This window comes from Rhinolophus sinicus, linkage group LG01 (assembly GCF_036562045.2).
Source record: "Rhinolophus sinicus isolate RSC01 linkage group LG01, ASM3656204v1, whole genome shotgun sequence".
Lineage (NCBI taxonomy): Eukaryota > Metazoa > Chordata > Mammalia > Chiroptera > Rhinolophidae > Rhinolophus > Rhinolophus sinicus.
In genome coordinates, this window is record NC_133751.1 from 52,823,473 (window position 1) to 52,843,939 (window position 20,467).

The 20,467-nt window shown below is 36.1% G+C and overlaps 1 long non-coding RNA gene across 1 annotated transcript; it reads left to right on the forward strand.

The window, feature by feature from the left end:
- The first annotated feature begins 206 nt into the window (after positions 1-206).
- LOC141571006 (uncharacterized) lies at positions 207-19,309 on the forward strand. The gene is made up of 3 exons (XR_012495455.1): positions 207-297; positions 955-1,135; positions 16,557-19,309. It is a non-coding gene; the product is annotated as an uncharacterized LOC141571006 (long non-coding RNA).
- Positions 19,310-20,467: the final 1,158 nt, after the last annotated feature.

Here is a 20,467-nt window from a genome sequence, read left to right on the forward strand (position 1 = left end):
ATGGACAGGACAGATAAGATGGCTTGCCATTCAAAAACAGGTAGATTAGATAGATCAATTCGCTTAATATTGTCAGCAGATGGCCAACTTTGCTGAGGTAGATGAATGAATGAAGAAAGCCTGCAATGCAAACAAGTCTCTGAAAGCTCTAGAAGAGCACAGAAGTATGCACAGCTTACACATTACTCTCCCAATGTTTTCTTATTAGGGCCTTAAGAATTTGTAACAAAAACAGACTGAAGAAGCATTGGACTCTGCTAGATGTTTAATGATAATGGGCTGTGTTCAAAAAGGAAGGTAAATAACTTCATAGTCATTCTATGTGGGTAATTTACTGAAAGAATATCAGTCTAAAAAATGGTGGTATCCATTGCTCCCCCTTATACTTGGGTAATTCTAGCTGATCATTTTGTTTCAGGCCTCAGAGAGAGAAATGACAATTCATAATTAATCAAATTAGCTAGATGATGAAACTTTATTATTAACACTGAAAGGTATGACAAAATTAAAAACAATCTCTAATTATAATTACCTTGGCCTTATAATGCATATGGATAAAAGACTATAATGCATATAGAATTGAATATAGTAGAATTATATATATTTTTGATTCATAAGGAGGTTTTAATTTTAAATTAATTCTTTAAAAGTAATATAAGGTTAATTGGGACTGAAAGACATCCAAACAGAAAGATAATTGATTTCCCTGATATTCAAAAACAATTTAATTGTTTTTCAAATCGACACTTTCTGCAGTTACATACGGGAGCTGCTAAAAACATTAATAATTAAGCAAATGATAGTAAAAAAGGTTTTCCTTTATGATTTATTTTTCCTGTTTTAGTCAAAATGTTCCACTCATTTAGTTCCATCAGATCTGAAGTTTTGGGAATTTTTTGAGCTACAAAAAATAAGTTATGTTAACCTTTATAATTCTCCATGAATTCTCCCTAGCACAGCTTTAAGAACTGCTGTGGAAGCTTTGCTGGAACTTTGGATATGTCCTCTTGTGAAACTGTTATCCTGCCTGCTTCAGTCCTGTAAGGAGCCCTGTTATGGTCTGAATGGTAACATGGAGAATGAAGACCTATGTTAGACTCAGTCTAACTTCACCTTGCTACTTGACTTTGGGCAGGTAATTCAAACTCAGTTTTTGTTATAAAGTGGAACATATGTTTAATTATTGGTAAATTGTAGAGGAGTATATTTACTTCCCAGGGTTATTTTAAAGCTTACAGTTGTCAATCTTTATTAAGTGCCTTAGACATGTCTATGTAACCTACAATAAGATTATGATTCTAGCAATAGATTTTGATTGTAAGGAGCATAACTGAGTTCAAATAAAGGGATGAGTGGATAATACCTTTCATGGTGTGTGTGTGGTGGTAGAGGTGGTGGTGGGGTGAATCCACTCTCCTCTGTTCTCAACTTGAATATACTAATATAATCCAGTCCAATTCAGAGGGACATACCCGTTGTCACCAGATACGGGCACCCTTATTTTGGTGTTTGAAAACTTGAAGCACGGGGAGGGTATTTAATTCACTCATAGTTTGACTGGATGTTTGAATTCGAAGTATAGGTAGGACAATATTTCTCTTTATACACGGGCAGGTTTTCCTAAGAGATCAACAGCCGGCCAAGGTGCTGAGTCAGTTCTGTCGAAAACAGCCCTGAGCACTTGATTGGTCCTTCTCCAGCTCCTCAGGCCCTGCTGGTTTATAAGCCACAGACCACCTGTGGACCACTCTAAAGGATGGAGACCCTGAAGCATCCTTTCCACTTATATGACCTGTCTTCTTTAGGCTTTCTCTTTTAGACACTCTCATTCAGTTTCTTGTCCTGAAGTCTGGCTCCTATCTTCAGCTGAAACGTCTTTATGTAGCTTAGATCACAGAGATAAGTAGATTGGCCCAAATTAGTGGCTCTGTCTACTGTCAACTCCCTGAAAATGCCACCAGGATAAACTGTTGACCACTAAAATAACCTCTTGATAAAGGAAAGCAGATCGTATTGCTTAACACAATAAGGGAGACCAATATTTTGACAGTCATAATAATCTCTCGAAAGAGAGGGATGGCAAGGGTAGAATACCTATGAGAATTTAGAGATCTAATTTGAGATAAGTTTTTCAATGCTGGAGCCAACTTGAATTTAGACAAGTTTGTGACATAATAGTTTAAGGTTGGTGGACACAGAAAAGCAAGAGTCTTTAATAAATAGTCTTTTGATGAGCCTACTGAATTTACCTATTGTCCTAAGGAGGAGTAAGGAGAGATAGTTGAGTAGTCTGGTGTTCAGATTCATGGATTTCGGGAACAGTTCTTGAAATAAATAATAAAGTCATTTGGAACTTCATCTTCCTAGGCTAGGCTTTCCTAAAGTCATGTGAATTTAGACGGGAAGCTGTGTGTTTTAGTTGGTTTTCTGTTCTCAATTGTCAATGCTGGTGATTATTAGAATCACTCGGATGGGGGTAGGCATTAAAAAAAGATATACCTTGTTCCACATTGGGCAACTAAATATTTATTTTAGGGGATGTGCGTGGGCATTGGTAAATTTTTAGAAGTTTCCCAGGTGATTCTAATGTTCAGCCAAGGTAGTGAACCAATGACCTAGATCGTCTTTTGAAGCCAAGCCACATAAGTCATACACATATGACCACCCAGAGTTTTGCCATGTTTGATCACATATCCATCTGCGGTGGTAGAAGAGGGGAGAAAGAAACTGGGATGTGTAAAATATAAGGTTGTTCTTTCTAAGGACTATGGGTGTGGCAGGTAACTGGAAACGTGTCTACTGAAAGTATTCATCATCCCTTGGGAGTGCCTGGTCTGAGGTGTTGTGCACTCCACCCACATTTTTTATCCAGGTGTGAAAAGGACAACACCCCTGCAAGTCATAGTCGTTTAAAGTGGTAGGACATGAGTGTGTCAGGAGCCTGTATAAGCTGGATATACCAGGTGTCCTTGATGACTAGAAGTGGGTGGAGGCAGCAGAGGGGCATCTTGTTGTTCCTGGGCCATGGCCCGGAGGCTCCAAAAACCACACACTGGAAAGATGATGAATCAGCTAATCAGCGCAGGAGTGCCAGCTTATGGTTAGGAAGAAGCTATAGGGAGCAGCAGGGGAACAGAGAAGTGGGAGAGCGGCTGTAGGCCTGTTAGGGCAAGAGGGGTTTGGCAGGAATTTAGACCAGTATCCCATGGTACTCTTGGTGGGGAAAGGCAAGCTGAGTAGGCACTGGGGTTGAGGCACTAGGGAGAGCATCAGGAAGAATCTGGTCACGAATTGGCAGAGAAGAAAAAAGATCTAGTCTAGGGGTAACTGCTGGTGGTGCTTTGATCGCAGGCTTCTTCACAATGGCAGAACTGCAAGGATTGTGTACAATGACCAATCACAGTCAGCAGGGAATAGAGGGGTAGTAGCAGAAAATGGGAAGGGACAATTCTTCAGTGTTTCTCCCAATGCTGCCAAGACAAAAAACAAAAACAAAACTTGTTTTTCAGGCCAAATGAACAAAAAATACCTCAGCATCATTCTTCTCAGGGAGGAATCTGGTGATATCAGTTCAGTGGAGTTGCTACCTATGGGCCGGGATAATTAGAAGGGAAGATAAGCAGCTACAATGTTGAATAATAATAATAATAATAATAATAATAATAATGTTGCAAAAACTAAAAAAAAATAAGGTGTGGTAAGATTAGAGAGACACAACTATATCATATACTGCTAGTTTATAAATAAAATCCCCTGGAAGAACAATCTGGCCTCAGAAAATGACCTGAGAACAATCCCACTCCTAGGAATAATTCATAAATAAATTCTTATACACGTACACAAGAAGACATTTACAAGAATGCTCATTAAAATGATTATGAAGCAAAAAATTAGAAATAGTTCCAATGGTTGAAGAATGACTAAATTAATTATGATATATTTATATGAGGAAATACCACATATTAATTAAAATAAATAACTTAGACTAGAAGAATTGACATTTATGGATAATAAATGAAAAGGCAAGTTAAAAAATACATTCAATATGGTGGTATGTATATATTTCTAAAAAACACATTAAAGCGTAATATATTTCATTTATGATACACATGTGTATTTAGAAAAGACATAAAAATATAGATTGCATATGCTCTAAACCCATGAGAACAATTGCCTCTGGAGAGAGAATTAAAGCTTGGAATGATATCATAACTTAATGTATATTTTTTTATTTTTAAAAACCTGAAACATATGTAATATATTTTTATCAAATTGGTAGGCCTGGTTACATTTCCTTTTGGTTTTACTGACCTTAAAACAAATTAACCAAAAATAGATATGCAAACAACAAGCAGCTCAATCACAAGGTGTTCTTCACAACATTTGGTGAATTGCATTAATTCGTTTTATCAAATGCAATATAGCACATTGAGAAGCCCAGGAAAATATTTAGTCTGTGCTCCCAAAGAGCTCACAATGTGTAACATACACATACACACACGTAAAATTATGAAGAAAATAATTACACACACATAATTATAAGTGTAAATATAAACTTTTATGGAAATACATATGAAAGAGATATTAATTTTTATTAAGGAAAGAGTAAAAAAACTGCAATGCAGATAAAACATTTTAGATTGGCTACTCGTAAAAGTAATTTTTATAGCATGTAAAAGAAGAAATGGTGTTCAGGAAGGTGGAACAGCATGAGTAAAAGGGTATAAAGATATAAAACATGAAGATTTTTTTTCCCCATAAAACTAGATCAAAATCTTTAGTACATGTTATCTGGCAACATTGTGACAGCAAGACAAGTGACAAGTGAAGTTACAATGAGTGACATTTCTGCAGAGTACTTGACAGTGAAAAAGTGCTTCTGTAAAAAATAAAATAGACAGTTGATGTAAGAAGTAAGGGTCTGAATGCTCAATCCAATCATTTAAAAACACATTATTTCCAACTATTTACAAATATATGTTTGTATGATCTTAAAGATAAGTTTCCATACTAAAGCCTTTGAATAATGCTGTTGATTAATCATGTTCTACCTCTGAGTACTTTTGGTACCATCTCCTACACTCTGAAGACACACAGTGGGGGCATAAAAGTTTGCTACTGTATAGTCATCCCATGAAATGTGAACTAGCTACAAAGCATAGTCAGTATTAACAAAGAGGCCGTTTCTGTTAACGGTTTATTTTCTGAATACAACTTCTGTTCCTATCATATATGTGAGTTTAACGGTAAATCAAATCACATTTCTTTAAAGCTTACACATTTTGAGAACTGTCGCTTTAACTGAGGAAAATGGAAAGGATGAATGTAAGCAAGTGAACAGAGGCTTTAATTGACAGTGACATCTGCGGTACCTGATGACTCATCTAGCATAAAGGCCGAGTTTTCATTTCCTGAGAGGAAGGTGTGTGTTACGCTTCCATTCCTTCCTTCATCTGGGTTTCAGAGGTTATGCTGTGTACCAAGGAGCCCACTGTGGCATTCTCTTTAACATAAGCAATGGGGAAAGACGTGAAAGTGAGGCCATGGCCATTTACATCCAAAATCACTGCCTTTGTCATCAGCGATCTCAGTCACCGGTCTGTCACATTCACAGCCAGGTCAGATGCAGTTATTGTCAGGCCAGCAGTCGGAACTCTCTCTCTCTCTGTCAAGGGGGGGATGCAGTGACTAATGTGCCAAATGAGGGGTGGATGAAAAATGGATAACATGAAGATATTTTTAATAACTCTTAATATTGTGTGATTGGATCATGTGGACTATAAAGGTAAATGCCAGAAAAATGGACCTAGAAATTGGTGCTGGGTAGTAAAGAGCCTGTAATGCCATATTAATAAGTTTGGGAGACAGGGTGAATTTCAGTAAAATAATGCTGTTGGCGATATGGATGCAGGATTGACTTGACGTAAAACTGAAGGCAAAATGGCGAGAATGCAAGTAATAGCTACTCATCATATACTACTAGAGGATGGACAACATTTAGATAAAGCCGCTTCGACGTCAGTCACTACAAATATAGCCTCAAAACGTCAGAGGTGAACTAAAGGTCAAAGCTGAAAGGATTAGCCTGCTCCTTTCAATTCCAGAGAGAAGCCACTGCTGAGGCTCCAAATAACCAGAAAAGTGGAGCACAAAGTTGCTCTTCACCCAGCAGAGAAAGGTTTCTGTTGACTATTTCTCATTATAAAGAATAAATAAATATATAATCAACACTCTCCAGGCAAAAGGGTTTTATTTATTTGTGAAGCCAAACCAGCTTTCTTGAATGGTTCTACTATAAACAGGAGCCCTTTGTAACTGCATCCTTAAAATTCTGGTGAACCTGCCAAAGGGTGGGTCACCTTGGCTGGAGTAGTAACACAGATTGGCTTCTCCACAGGAAAACTGAGGATTTGCAATAAACCATCAAGGACCCTGAAAGCACTTGTTTGAGTGATATTGGTAACTTGTGTGACTGAAATCCTGGCTGAGACAGAATTTTCTCTTTGGCCCCCGCCCTTCTCTGACCACACTGTAGAAAGAACAGTGTTATGGGTGTCAGGCTTTGGAGCTCTCCCTAGTTACATCTTTTCATCCCATGAGTTATTTATAAAGTTGTTTCACCTCTCTGGGTTCCAGGGCCCTCATCAGAAAGTAAACTTTATTTCTCTCAACTAATTACATCTTGGTCTGGAACATGAAATACAGTAACCATATTACACAGTAGTTTGGTTCAACTTGCTGATTCATTGTCCTTCTTCAAATTCCTTCCACTAATTCAAGCAAAGGGAGTGCTATATTTTTGAGGTGTCTCAAAAACATTCCTGTGTGCCCTGTGGTCTTTGAGGGGACTGATGATTCAAATTGATTGTCCCCGATCTATAGAGGATTTGGCACAGAGAAGTAGTTGAAGGCCCAACCAGATGAATATGGGTGTAATTAATTGATCCCAAAGGATCTGAGAGCTTGGCACCAGGTAACTCCCATAGGTGTGTGATGGACTCTGGCCTTTTCTGACTTCCTGGAGAACTCCTTCAGGGACAATTTACTTGTTTGGCTGCTGTTTTGGACTAGTTTTATTATTCTTGTTTCTGTTTCTAACATCTGGCTCCATGAGAGAGTCTTCCTCTTTCTTATGTTGAGGTTGAAGTTCTTAGTCATCTTACGGTTCAGAGTTTTGTTAGTGAATTCAGAGTAAGGTTGGTGCTCCCCTTGTAAAGAAGGAATATGGAAGAGGTAAACTGAAGGCCCTTTAAAAGCATTATTCTTTGCCTTGCCAAAGGCTTTTAGCTCTGGGCTTTGGAGAAGAGGGACAGTGTAGAAAGAAACTTCTTTGACTAGCTGTGAAACTTTGGGCAAATTATATACCTTCCAGGATCTTTAATTTATTTATAATTAAAGTCAGAGACAAAATGCCCAGTTATAAAAATTGTTAGGATGGTTACTTGAAGAATAAGATTTGTGTAAGACATCCGGGAGCAAAGTAAGTATTCAGCACATTAGTTCAAGTTACTATACTACCCAGTTCTAATCAACCAAGAAAAAAAATACAGTTCCGTTCTAATAGCAACCTTGAATTCCAAAACTGCATTTTTATAAGTCATTTTTTTCAGTTTCATTTTTTAAGATTAAGAATAATGATATCACGAATAGGTTACAGTAGTTGAGAATGTGATAGAGGTGGGAGCTGAGATGGTAATTTTACTTTCTGATGTACTGATCCTCTCCTCAACTGGCTGTACCCCTGTTGACTTCTGTCATGCCTCACAAACTAGTGCATTTCTCTGGGACTTCTTTCTACTTTCCATTGATCTTTCTGGGTAAAAGTCACCTTTCTGGTTATTCCATGTTGCTACCTGAGTCATTAAACGTGGCTGGAGAAGAACAAATAACGATGCCTTGGGCTCACTTTAAATTTATAGCACAAACTCAGATGTGACCTCAGGGCCACTGAGCAATCCAACTGGGTCCTATGAGTCAATATATACCCTTCTCCTCTTGTTAGACACTACTAATATTTTATACCTTTTCTCCATATCTGAAACCCTCTCTTGTGTCCTTGCTGATGCACATTACTTTTCTTTTCATATTCACCTAAAAAAAAAAAAAAAGCTATCAAAACAGAACTTGGCAATCCTCCTTCCAACAAACTATAGCCAATATTCTGTGCCATCTTTTCTGTTAAAATGATGAGGTATTCCTGTTCCTACGAAAGTTAGAATTTTCACTTGTGCACTGAATCCCATTTCCTTTTAATTTCTCTTAACTTCTACGTCATAAATTTTATGCTTTCTACCAAATTAATTAACTGGTTAATATCTGAACAGTTGATTAATTAATTGATTAATTAATTACTTCTGATAAAGTCATTATGCCTCGGCTTCCTCATAGGTAAAGGGAGAAATAATAATAGTGCCTCTACCTCATGGGTTTATTGTGAAGATTTATGGAGTTAATACCGGTAAAGACCTTAAAAAACTGCCTGAGCTACAGTAAACACTTACATATATGTTAGTTCTAATTATCAGAGAGGGCACTAGTCTTCTGATCTTAGCTGTGCTAAGTTTGTGAGTATGTACTACTCTCTGGTTATGTATGATGTTGAACAATATATTTTAATCTCCCTGAGCCAGCCTCATTTTCTCTTCTGTAGAATGTACATGTTTCTTTATGATGTTTTAGCAAAATAATGAATATAAAAGCAGTATATAAAAAGAATCCTAAATTTACATCATTTATTTAAAAATGCCACATAGGGTAGAAAGAATGGGTGAAAATTATGGAGAAAAAAAAAAAAAAGAAAATTATGGAGAAGGTAAAACAAATAAAAAAAACAACCATAATACACAATTGTCCAAACTGAAAATGATACAGTCTGGAGTGAGATAGTTTTATTCCATTCCCTTAATCCTCCCTGTCTCCCTGTCTCCCTTCCTTCCTCCCTTCCTCCCTTCCTTCCTCCCTTTCTCCCTTCCTTCCTTCTTTGGTATATACAGTCATCTATCACATATTTGCTGAGTATTTTCTCCTTGACAGGCCCAGTGCTGACTATAAATGCTTTTCCCTCCAGTAGAGTTAGTAATCAAGCAGAGAGAAAGGCCCGCTTCATACTGAATATCCATTTGTAAATGGGTGTCAAAGGGAATTCAATCTTCAGATGAGTGGTTGAACTAGATTACAGGTTTCACAAACTAATGATCTAGTACTATTTGGGTAGCTTTTTTAAAGATACAGATTTCTAGACACCATTTCTCAGATCTACTGAATAGGAGTTTTGAAAATGAGAGCGTGAGATTGCAAACAGAAGGAATCTCTATTTTCTAAAAATTTCATCAGGGAATTCAGATGCAGAGAGTCCATAGGCATTGACCAATTTGAAAATGTATTAAAAGGCCTCTTAGTCGTTCCAATATAAAAATATAATAAAAAAATTGTAAAGGACACTTAGGTATTATTATTTTGGGTTTCAGAGTTTAGAAAGAATTAAACATAGAGTGATTAAATTATTTTTTCTATTGTTTTAAACAATTGCTGTTTTTCTGATAGCTTTTACATCAATCATTTGTGTATGCCTAATAAAAATGAGGATAAAGTATTCCATTTAGAAGCAGAAAATAAGATCATTTTGGAACAGTGATCATTAGAAATGGAGGCATTTTAGATTTATCTGTTTAATTTCCTCATTTAACATATGTTACCCCTGTGTCCTGGAGAGGTAAGTGTTCAAGAATCATTGGCAGAAATGGAGTTCAAATTTGTCTTCCAAATTCCAGCCTGGTGATTTTTCTGTTAAATAATACCTACAGCAACTAGAAGTATATACATTATTTCTAGTCATAAGATTGTTTCTTTATGGGTTTCAGAGCAAGCACCATAAATGTATAAATATCTATATATTTATTTTAATTTCTTGAATGCTAAAGTATGTGAGCATCTTGGTCTCATATATTTAGTCAGGAATATCTTCTCACTATTTCTGCATTGAACACTAATGAGCATTTTCCTGTGGGAATTTGGCATTGTTTCCTGAACTAAAATTAAAGAAAGTTTTCTCCTAAAACAACTGGAAACATCGCACGTGTTCTATTCATTGCCTCGTACCAAAGCCAGACTCGTAAATCCTTTCCTGATTTTGTCTGGACAAGTCCAAATTAGCTACTACATGACTACCCAGACAGCCTTTTATAATCAAAGTCGGTTGGCAAATGGGAGGAACTTTGGCGAAAGCTGTGATTTCTTGTGCTCTTATAAATTGCCGAGTCTAGAGGGAAGTGAGAATTGCACAGTTGCTATTTTTCTAATGAACCCTCTTAGAATCGTAAAGTGGTAGAATGTATTAGAACCAAAAAGGCTCTTTGGGGATAATTTAGTTCTGTGTTTCTGTGAAAAGGACCAGGTTTTTGTTTGTTTCACCCCAGCACCTATCTGTTTAATGTGAATACTTTTAGAAAAACAAAATTAAAATGAATTACTGAAAAAAAAAATAAAAATATGCAAAATATAGGCCCCATGTTTTATCTTAGCAACACAAGAAAATAAAATTACTTTGTCAGAATGCTGTATAATGTTTTTAAACATTTGCCCTCAATGTCTATACTCATCTTGAATCAGTAACAAAAATTTTAAGAATCAGCATTAGTCTAAGGATCATATATTGAGTAGCACTGATACAGTTCATCTCCTTTATTTTATATATAACATTCCTGAGACTGTTGGAGAAGTGACTTTACTCAAGATCACAGAGACAATTGGTACCAGAGACAGGATCTGATCCCATGACCTCTGATTCATAAGCCAATGCTCTTGGTAATAGAGTGTGCCACCTCCATTGGTAACTCTTAATGAGGATATAAGGGGATGCTATAAGACACTTGTGCAATACAGGCACCCATGCAAGTCACCACCAAGGTTCATATTGATTAAAAAAGGTTTCACTTTTGTATAAATTCCAAAACACTTACGAGTTGGGTTCTTTCCTCAAAAACTATTTTGAAAGATGAAAAAGGCTATGAAAACTTTTAACGTAGTTTTTATATCTTTATTTAAAAAACTAGGCAGATTGGATTTGCTAAATTATATTGAATATAACCATTTTAATATTCAGCTTACTCCAGGAATACAAATCATAGCAACTCCATGTGATTTGTACATTTCTTTTTTCTTTTTTTTGGATGCCGACTGATATTCTAACTGATGACACTTAATTTTGCCTTATTAAATAAATCCTCCCTGGGTAAAGATTATATGCATATTACATATACACATATACATATAATACATATATACATATTACATATATACATACTACATGTATACATATACATATATTACATATATACATATATGCATATTATATATTTACATATACATATATACATATATATAGTTCTTTTGTCATTTCTATTTTACAAAACATAGCAACTCCATGTGATTTGTACATTTCTTTCTTCTTTTTCTTTTGGATGCAGACTGATACTTTAATTGATGACACTTAATTTTGCCTTATTAAATAAATCCTCCCTGGAGAATTGAGTACCAAACTGACCTTGATAATTTCCATATGTCACTACTTAATCACAGAAGATTAAATCAAAACACACAACTCCACAAATAAGTTTGCATATGGAAAATGTGCAAACTCTTAGACTTTTCATTCTTTTTTTTAAAAAACCTGAAAACATTTATCCATAAAGATATATGTGCTCCTATGTTCATTGAAGCTTTATTTACGGTAGCCAAGACCTGGAAACAACCAAAGTGTCCTTTGATAGATGAATGGATAAAGAAGATGTGGTACATATACCCGGTGGAATACTACTCTGCCACAAGAAAAGATGAAATAGTGCCATTCAGGAGAACATGGATGGATCTTGAGATTATTATCCTAAGCAAAATAAGTCAGGCAGAAAAAGTAGAGAAGCATATGATTTCACTGAAATGTGGCATAAAAAACTGAAAACAATAAAGGAAAAACAAAAACTGAAAAAACAAAAACTCATAATTCTTAAGGTTTATCTTGGTCTACGTGTTACTGATTGTTAGATGAGAACAACTAAGTTAATATTGTACACATTTTAGCATTGTTCATAAAATTACACATGGTATAACTATCCAGTTAGTTTTTAACTTATCAACAAGTTGATATATTACTGAACCAAATGTTAATTTCTGGATAGAATTTTTCTAACTTGTTTTGTAATTTTCCATAGAAAAAAATTATAAATGATTTTGAAGTGTCTAAACTAGTAAGTAGCTTTATTTTATATATAAGATACATGGATTATAATACTTTTCTAAGAGAATATTAGAAACTTACAGTCATCTTTAGTAATCTATTTAAATTCTTTAAATGTGCACAGAATTCCCAGAAACCAAAGCTAAATCTAACTCTTCCTTAATTAAACTAGGAAACACTTCATTCTAACAGCCACTGCCTTACTATTAAAGAAGAATGGATTTTCTCCTAGCTCCATAACAACAGCAATACTTAAAAATTTGAAGTCTGCAGAAGACAAAGAGATGGACATCTTAGCCAGTCACCCTATGCCTTGAACTATTTACTTCCAATTAGCTGTAGATATTCTAAAGTTATTCAAAGGCCTGTTTGGTCCTAAAGCCTGTGTTCTTGTCACCAGAAATATCATAAAAGCATAACTTTACCCAGTGGGATTGATACAAAAAAATTTCCAATCATCTATCTTCTCTTAATTATTTTGAACACATCCGAGTCAATAAGAAGCTAGCATGAAAAGTGATCTATTGGGAAAAAGTAAGACAATGGACAGTAAGAACTGATGAAGAGCTTAAACCCACAAATGTGGAAGGAAAAACTCACAAAATCCCAGTTGAATAATCTATTTTTGTTGATTCTGTAGGAGTTTCTTGTTATTGACACATCCCCTTCCATATAATCATGGATGAAGTCAACTTTTCAGCAGATCAAGGCAGACTTACAGTGGAACTAATGAAGGTTAACTTTCTGTAGACCTCTCCTGAGGCATGGGAGGAGCCCTTGCATTAGAATTCTATGGTCTTATGCTTTTATAAAATTTACAAATGTTTTACTCCCCATTCACTTCTGTTACACTTCTATTCATGAAGTTTGACCTTGGAGTGGCCAGAGGGAGGTTGAGTTGGGGACACATTAGTTTGAGTTCAGTGGAATATATTCATGAGGCACCCAATAACTTAAGTTAAAAGTATTTAAATGCTACACAGCAGCAATGAGCACACTTAACACACAGATCTTGGTCTCTAAAACCATTTCCACTGACACGAATCAGCACTTAGTACCTATGTGTAGTACCAGTATTGGGACAGCTCAAAGTGAGCCTGATAAACAACTTGTTAGTCCAGAGAGCAAAGTGTCCTCAAATATATAGGGACATGTACAAGAAGACAGGAGTCAGCTTGAAGGTGCTCCCAATGACCACCTAAGGGATGATATGATAACCAAAGTAATTAAATACAGTCATTAATTATAAACCATGAATACATGGGAATTCAGGAGTTCACAGGATAATAAATGAGCACGTAAATAACTGGAGGAAAAGAGAGAAAGTATGACAAATAATAGAGTAAATAGGGTAAAATATTAGCAATAGGAGAATCTGGGTAAAGGTTATATGCATATTAAATATACACATATACATATACATATATTACATATATACATAGATACATATATATATATATATAGTTCTTTTGTCATTTCTATTTTTTAAACTTTTCTATAAGTTCAAAGTTATTTCCAAATTAAAAGCTTTTTAAAAATAGACTAGTGCTAAGCTTTTCCTAGGAATAATTTTCAGGAATATTTCTCCTGTATTCCAGCAATGTGGCATGAAGGTGCACAGTCAGAGGTCATTTTGTGCTAAAAATGGGTCCTGTACTTTCCAACACATGAAATATAGCAGTAGAGGCAAAACAAGACTTGAAATGCATTGATCCATAAGATAGTGAGTAGGAAATTCTTCCAAACATCAGATGTGCTATGATATTTAAACAGACATTTAAGTTCTGATCAGCACCTGATCAAAAGGAAATCTCTCTAGACATAAAATATGTAATATTGCATGTTGTGCAATTACAAACATCATCCTTCTTTAAAAATCCGGTTAGGAACTGTACAAAGTAGAATGTATAATAGCTGTGTTTGGTGGGATAAAAACCTTTAGTAATGCTATAATAACTAGTACATCTGTACATAAATATTCAAGTTGTATATATATCCCAGCATACGGGATCATGTCTTAACATCTGCTTCACCGTGCCCTGACAAGTCTGGAGCTTCCAGATGAAAGAGCATGCAAAATTGCCTTTGACACAGTGAAATGGCACGAAGAAAAAAGTGTTCCAGTGACAAATCTCCTACACTTTTCATCAATAAGTCAGTATATGTAGCATAGTCATTATTTGACTGGACAATTATGTAACTCAGTGCAAACCTATCAGACGATTTCAAAAGCATTTGAATTCTTCTTGGTCTGACATGTTCAATACTGAGTAGTGAAGATGAAAGTTTTTAAAACTCAATAATGAAAACAAACTTTGATCAATCATCCTCGAGCAAAGATTGAATTCTGCATCTGGCCAATGGAGTTATGGGGACTGGATTTACTTTTCCTCCCCCTACACACACGTTAAAATAACAAAAGAATCTGGTCATAATGTAAAAAAAAAAGTTCACAAAAGGTCAAGAAGAGTGCCTCTTCCCAAACAGCTAGACTAGAAAAACTCCTAATTTATGGAGCTTTGGGTGGAGTGCTCAGAAAAAGGGTCTCATCTCTGGAGTAGGGTAAAATTAGGCCTAGAATAACTACTGCTCTACTCTCTCTTAGAAAAGCTTAAAAGCATGACACAAAAAGATCAAACTGTTTCCAAGTAACTAAACAGCATCTTAGAAGGAAGCTAAAGACGGAGTATGAATAACCAGCACTGTGTTCATTTCCTAGTGCTGCCATACAAAGTACCAAAAACTGTGTGGCTTAAAACAACACAAGTTTATACAACTCAATAGCAAAAATAAAAACAAACAAAAAGCCCACAATCTAATTTTAAAATGGTCAGAGGATCTAGATAGACATATTTCCAAAGACACACAGATGGCCAACAGGTGTATGAAAAGATATTCAACGTCACTAATTAGGGAAATGCAAATCAAAACCACAATGAGATAGCATTTTGCACATGTTAGAATAACTATTATCAAAAAGACAGACATAACAAGTATTGGTGAAGATGTGGAGAAAATGACACCCTTTTTGGTGGGATGGTAAATTGGTGCAAACACTGTGTAAAACAGTATGGAGTTTCTTCAAAAAATTAAAAATGGAACTATCGTATGATCTAGTGATTCCATTTCTGGGTATTTACCTGAAAAAAGTGAAGACACTGATTTGAAAAGATATAAGTACTCCTGTGTTCATTGCAGCAATATTTACCTAAGTGTCCACCAATGGATAAAGAAAATGTGGTATAGTTGACATACATTATTTATTAATTTCCAAGCATTAGTTTTAGCTGTACAGTGTAATGATTTGATATTTGTATATATTGCAAAATGATCACCAAAACAAGTGTAGCATCATCACTATTTATAGTTATAATTTTTCTTTCATATTGATATTTCAAATTAAATTTTAGGACTACAGGATTTTTACTTTTTCCCTTCTATCTTACATATTTATCTTTTTTCTTTAACATATGAAAAATCTTGGCTCTCAAAAGCATCAATGATGATATAATTAGAATATCATATCATCAGACATTTGCTTTATTCCATATCATACATTACATTGTCTCAGAAAGACATAACAACGTCACCAATATTATGGTCACTGAAAATATTTAAACACTTTAATATGTTATTTTTAAATCTCATACAGATAACTCAGTAAATTGGTTCCTTTTGAAGAATTAAAACATCCAGATTTGTCTGATCTTAAATGTAGGGTTTAAGTTGGCACTCAGGGTATAAGAATGATAATGGACTTTATAATTAGACACACTGTGTTTGAATTTCTGCACTATCACTTCTACATTTTTCATTTGAGTTAGGTTCTTCACTTCTTGGAGTTCTGCTTTCCTCAACTGTGAAACAGAGATAATACCTACATTTTATAGTTGTAAGTATTAAGATTCACACATTTAAAGCACCTAGCAAATGATAAACTCTCAATAAAATAGTCATCATTAGATTTGAAGGAAATATAAACTTGTGAGCTGGTAGTACTAGAAAGCCTTCAACATGTTACTAAAAAAGATCATCCACTTTCATACCCTACAATATGGTTGTAAAGCCATATAGAAATGATCCAAGTGGACATTGACATTTCTTAGTAAGTATTTAAACACAATTGTGTCAGACTTTCTAAGTACTTTCATATACGCTCCCCAATTCTCTGAATGAATCGGTAAGATATTACTGTTTCCTTTAGCATATGAGGAAATTAACCTGGAGAGTAAAAGTGGATTTGAGGCCAGACATACCTGAGCAGTGACCTACATCTATGACTTTGGATTTATATAATAACCCAGCGCTTTTTTTCTTATCTCAGGCACAAGAAGCTGTATTATTGTGCAGCATATATGACACCACGGCATTGCACAGATGGGGAACTGCAGATGATGAAAACCTGACCACCTTCCCTTTGGGCACTCCAGAACTACTGCTCCCTTCCTTTTTATTCTCTCCAGAGCACACATACTGAAGCCAAGACAACGAGTTTACCCAGGGACTTTATTGGGGACATGGCTCGGAACATTCACAACAGAGAGATTTACAAGGTTTAGCCAAGTCACTGTGGTGCATTTTTCCATGTGATACATTTTTTTAAGTAAAGATGTGGTTTGAGGATTTAATATCTCTCAGCAGTTACTGCTTGTTAAACCACTTGGTTTTCTCTATTTGAATGGCATGTGAAATTAAGTGGTAATCTATTTGTAGTGAAACACCAGAAAAACAAACCACTGATGTGGAGTACAGATTAGCGAAAAACACATTTTATTGTCTTAGTCACGGATGCCATTGGCTGGAAGAAGATGCCTTCAATGAGTTGCTCTCTGCCAGACCACAGCATGTGGCAGACAAACAGCAAACAATGAGGTCAGACAGAAGTAGCTCGCTATCCCTAACGCAATATCAATTTTAATAGAAGCCTGATTGGTGCTTGGTGTGATGTTAAAAAACACTGGACTGGAAATCAAGATGTGTGGGTTCTAGTCCTAGTTTTACTAGTAACCAGATAAATGATTTTAGTCATTTCTTCTTTTGGGGCCTCAGTTTCACCGTTTATCAACAAATAATGAAGAGAAAAGTTTAGATGATACTTAGGGCCCTTTCCAATTTGGCAATCAATCAATATGTATTTATTTATCACCTACTATGTGTCAGGAAATTTATTATGTGCTGAAAATACTTTGATAAACAAAAGAGATTTGATTCCTTCCTTTTTCAAACATGAAGAAAGAGGCAACAAGTTGGTTTATAAGAACTTTATGGGGTCTTAAATATTAGGAGCAGGCCTTCTACTGCTGTGCCTGGAGGCCACTATACATTTGTATTAATAATGTAACTTTACTGTCACTCTCCACTTTATGCTCTAATTACTTCTTGCTGGAAAATAGCAATCACCTCCTCACTGGCCTCCTTATCTTCATCTCAGTCCATCCATATAGCCATGTGAATTGCTATCAGAAATTGCTGTCAGTGATCCAAGAAATTATTAATATAATTCCTTTTTCAAGAAATCATATTTTCCCCATGACAAGCAACAGCATGCAAGCATTATAAATTCCTTAAGATGAGATTCACAGCCCTTCACGATCTGGCTTGAAACTGTCTTTCTGATCTTTGCCCATCCCATGCATTAGTCTATGTTCCAGTGGAGCTGAACTACTTATCTCAGCAACCATCGTCTGAATCACAATCTCAGTTATCATTGTCAGATTGTGCTCCTACACTGGGAGCCCTCAGAGAGCTGAGATGGCTTCTTATGTTTATCTGAATTCCGTGTGTAAGCCAGCACTTGGAAGCATCATAAGTACTCAATAAGATTGGCAGAATTAATTGGATACCCTTTGGGCAGGATCTTTCCCTACCTGTTGTGTCTCTCACACTGCAAGCTCTCAATAAATAGCTGTTGACTGTTGCCCCACCAGTGCTAGGCAACAGCCTGTGAGCTGCCAACACCAGCTTCACTGGGGAGATGTTAGAAATGCAAATTCTTAAAACATGTCCCAAGGATCTTTGAGGGTGGGGACTAGGGACTCTCCAAGCTTCTCCAGAATTCTTATGCATGCTAAAGTTTGAGAAGCATGTCCCTAACGATTACCAGGAACTAATTTATAGCCTCTGACTCATTTTTCATTTAATAAAATTGCAGTTATTTAACCAGTGCCAAAACATTTTGGCCAGGGGTTCCATTGGCTGATAAAATCTAAAGACATAGCCAGAATAAAGCCTGAGTATTGGCAAAGTCGAGACAAATGCCAAGAATTATTTTAAGCTGTTTTGCTTATCACAACTCCACTGTAGTCTTTAACTCTACTCCCAATGAATAAAACAGCAAAAATAAACACATGCAAAGGTTCATAATGTGAGCAAACTCCCTGTACTATAATATTAATTCTGTTAGGCAAGGGCTAGGGAGGTGTTGTGTTAATCTTCATAGATAACACAATTTTTAATTTACAAAGAGCTCATGATAGCAATTAATTTTTTAATCAAGTATTTATTTACTAATTTAACCATTTACTCTTTCAACTAATATTTATTAAAGGCCTACTACGTGTAATCATTATGCTAACTCTTGTGGAGTTACACAAATAATTAAAGGGCACAGTCTTTGCACTCAAATCGTTGATAGCATAATAGGGGAAACACTATTATAAATGTGCAGTTTTAAAAGAGTGCCATTTGTAAACACCAGGTGTCAACCAGCCCCGCACGTGAGCCCTGACCCAGCTCAAAGGACTCAGGGAGGCTTCCTGAAGGAATTGGTATGTGTTGATTGAGAACAGAAGCATAAGTAGAAGTTATCGAGGCTAAGGGTGCAAGGAGAAGGCATGGAGGGGGGAATTGGGTAAAAGGACATTCCAAATAGGGAAAATCGCATTTACATGGGCCAGAAAACAGGGTGGATACAGCATGTGCTGCCTTTATGGGACCGTAAGTTGTTCAGTCTGGATGAAGCAGAGAGTACAAAAAGGGATGAGAGATGAGGGAGGTGAGGCCTCCTAAGCCATGGCAAACTGAAAGAGTCTAGGGTTGGGGGCGGGGAGAGTGGGGAGAGGAAATGGGTCAGCCAAAAGGAAGGGGTTTCAAGCCAGCAAAAAATAGCCACAGTCTAATTTCTCTTTTAGGAGACTAATCTGGCTCAGCTATGTACGAGTATAATTGATAAGAATGATGCAAGATTGGAGGCAGGGAGGCCCAATGTAAGTATCGTGACCTGAACCAAGTAACAGTGGGGAAGGAAGAAAGGATGGCTTCAAGGGGTTAAGTACTAAGAAGCACTAGGCTTGATGTAATTTTGGATGTGAAATGGCAAAACAAGTCTAAGATGGTACCTAAGTTGGACCTTGGGACAACCAGTGGGTATGTGTTCACTGAGATTAGTGATTTAATAGTTGTATTGGGATGGGAGAGTGAAGGTGGGGGCAGTGGTAGTTGAGAAAGCAATGGGGAAGCTTTAACCGTAGTATGGGGATGTTTTTGGAAAGCTGGAAGTCTGTTGATCTTCAAAGGCACACTGTGAGACCACCAGCTCTGCTGTGAATATTCCACAGATATTTCTGAATAAATACACTCCATTTTGCAGAGCAATCTGCTGAGCACTCTGGATGGAAGAGGACTCCTAGCTATAAGACAGCTCTTTGTCCCATTCTCTGGTTCAATGAACCGAGGAAAGGTCTGAAGTTGCTCTATAACCTCTGTAGTTTGTTTTTTTTTAATTTGTGAAGTGGGAGAGTATTATATTAACCAACTTTGCACTCCTGCCCTAAGGAATTTCCACTAAAATTTCCACATATAAAGCATTGTACAAATTCAACATGGCCATAAATGCATAGCAACAAACTCACAAAACTTTAAAAATTTTCTAATTTGTGAATTTTCCACCAGTCTGGAACTACTTTGAAGCCACACGAGTTTTAGAAACTGAGTGTTTACTACTTCATCCTTCAGCATAAACTCAGAGAGAATGTACCATTCCCTCATATGTAATAAAAAGCAAGAAAAATGTTAACCTTAGAAACTTTTGCTTTGAGATGACAAACCCAGAACACTTCATATACTGCTGCTGTATGTGTAAGCTTTTGGCCACTAGTTCGTTATGACTATTCTGTATAAGTGTTCTATCATCTCACTTCAACTTGGAGATGGCTTTTCGAAGGGGAAAGAATCCTATGATTAGTTTCAGAGAATTTTTGGGTTGAGTCCCAGCTTTAATATTGTCTAGTTGGGTGA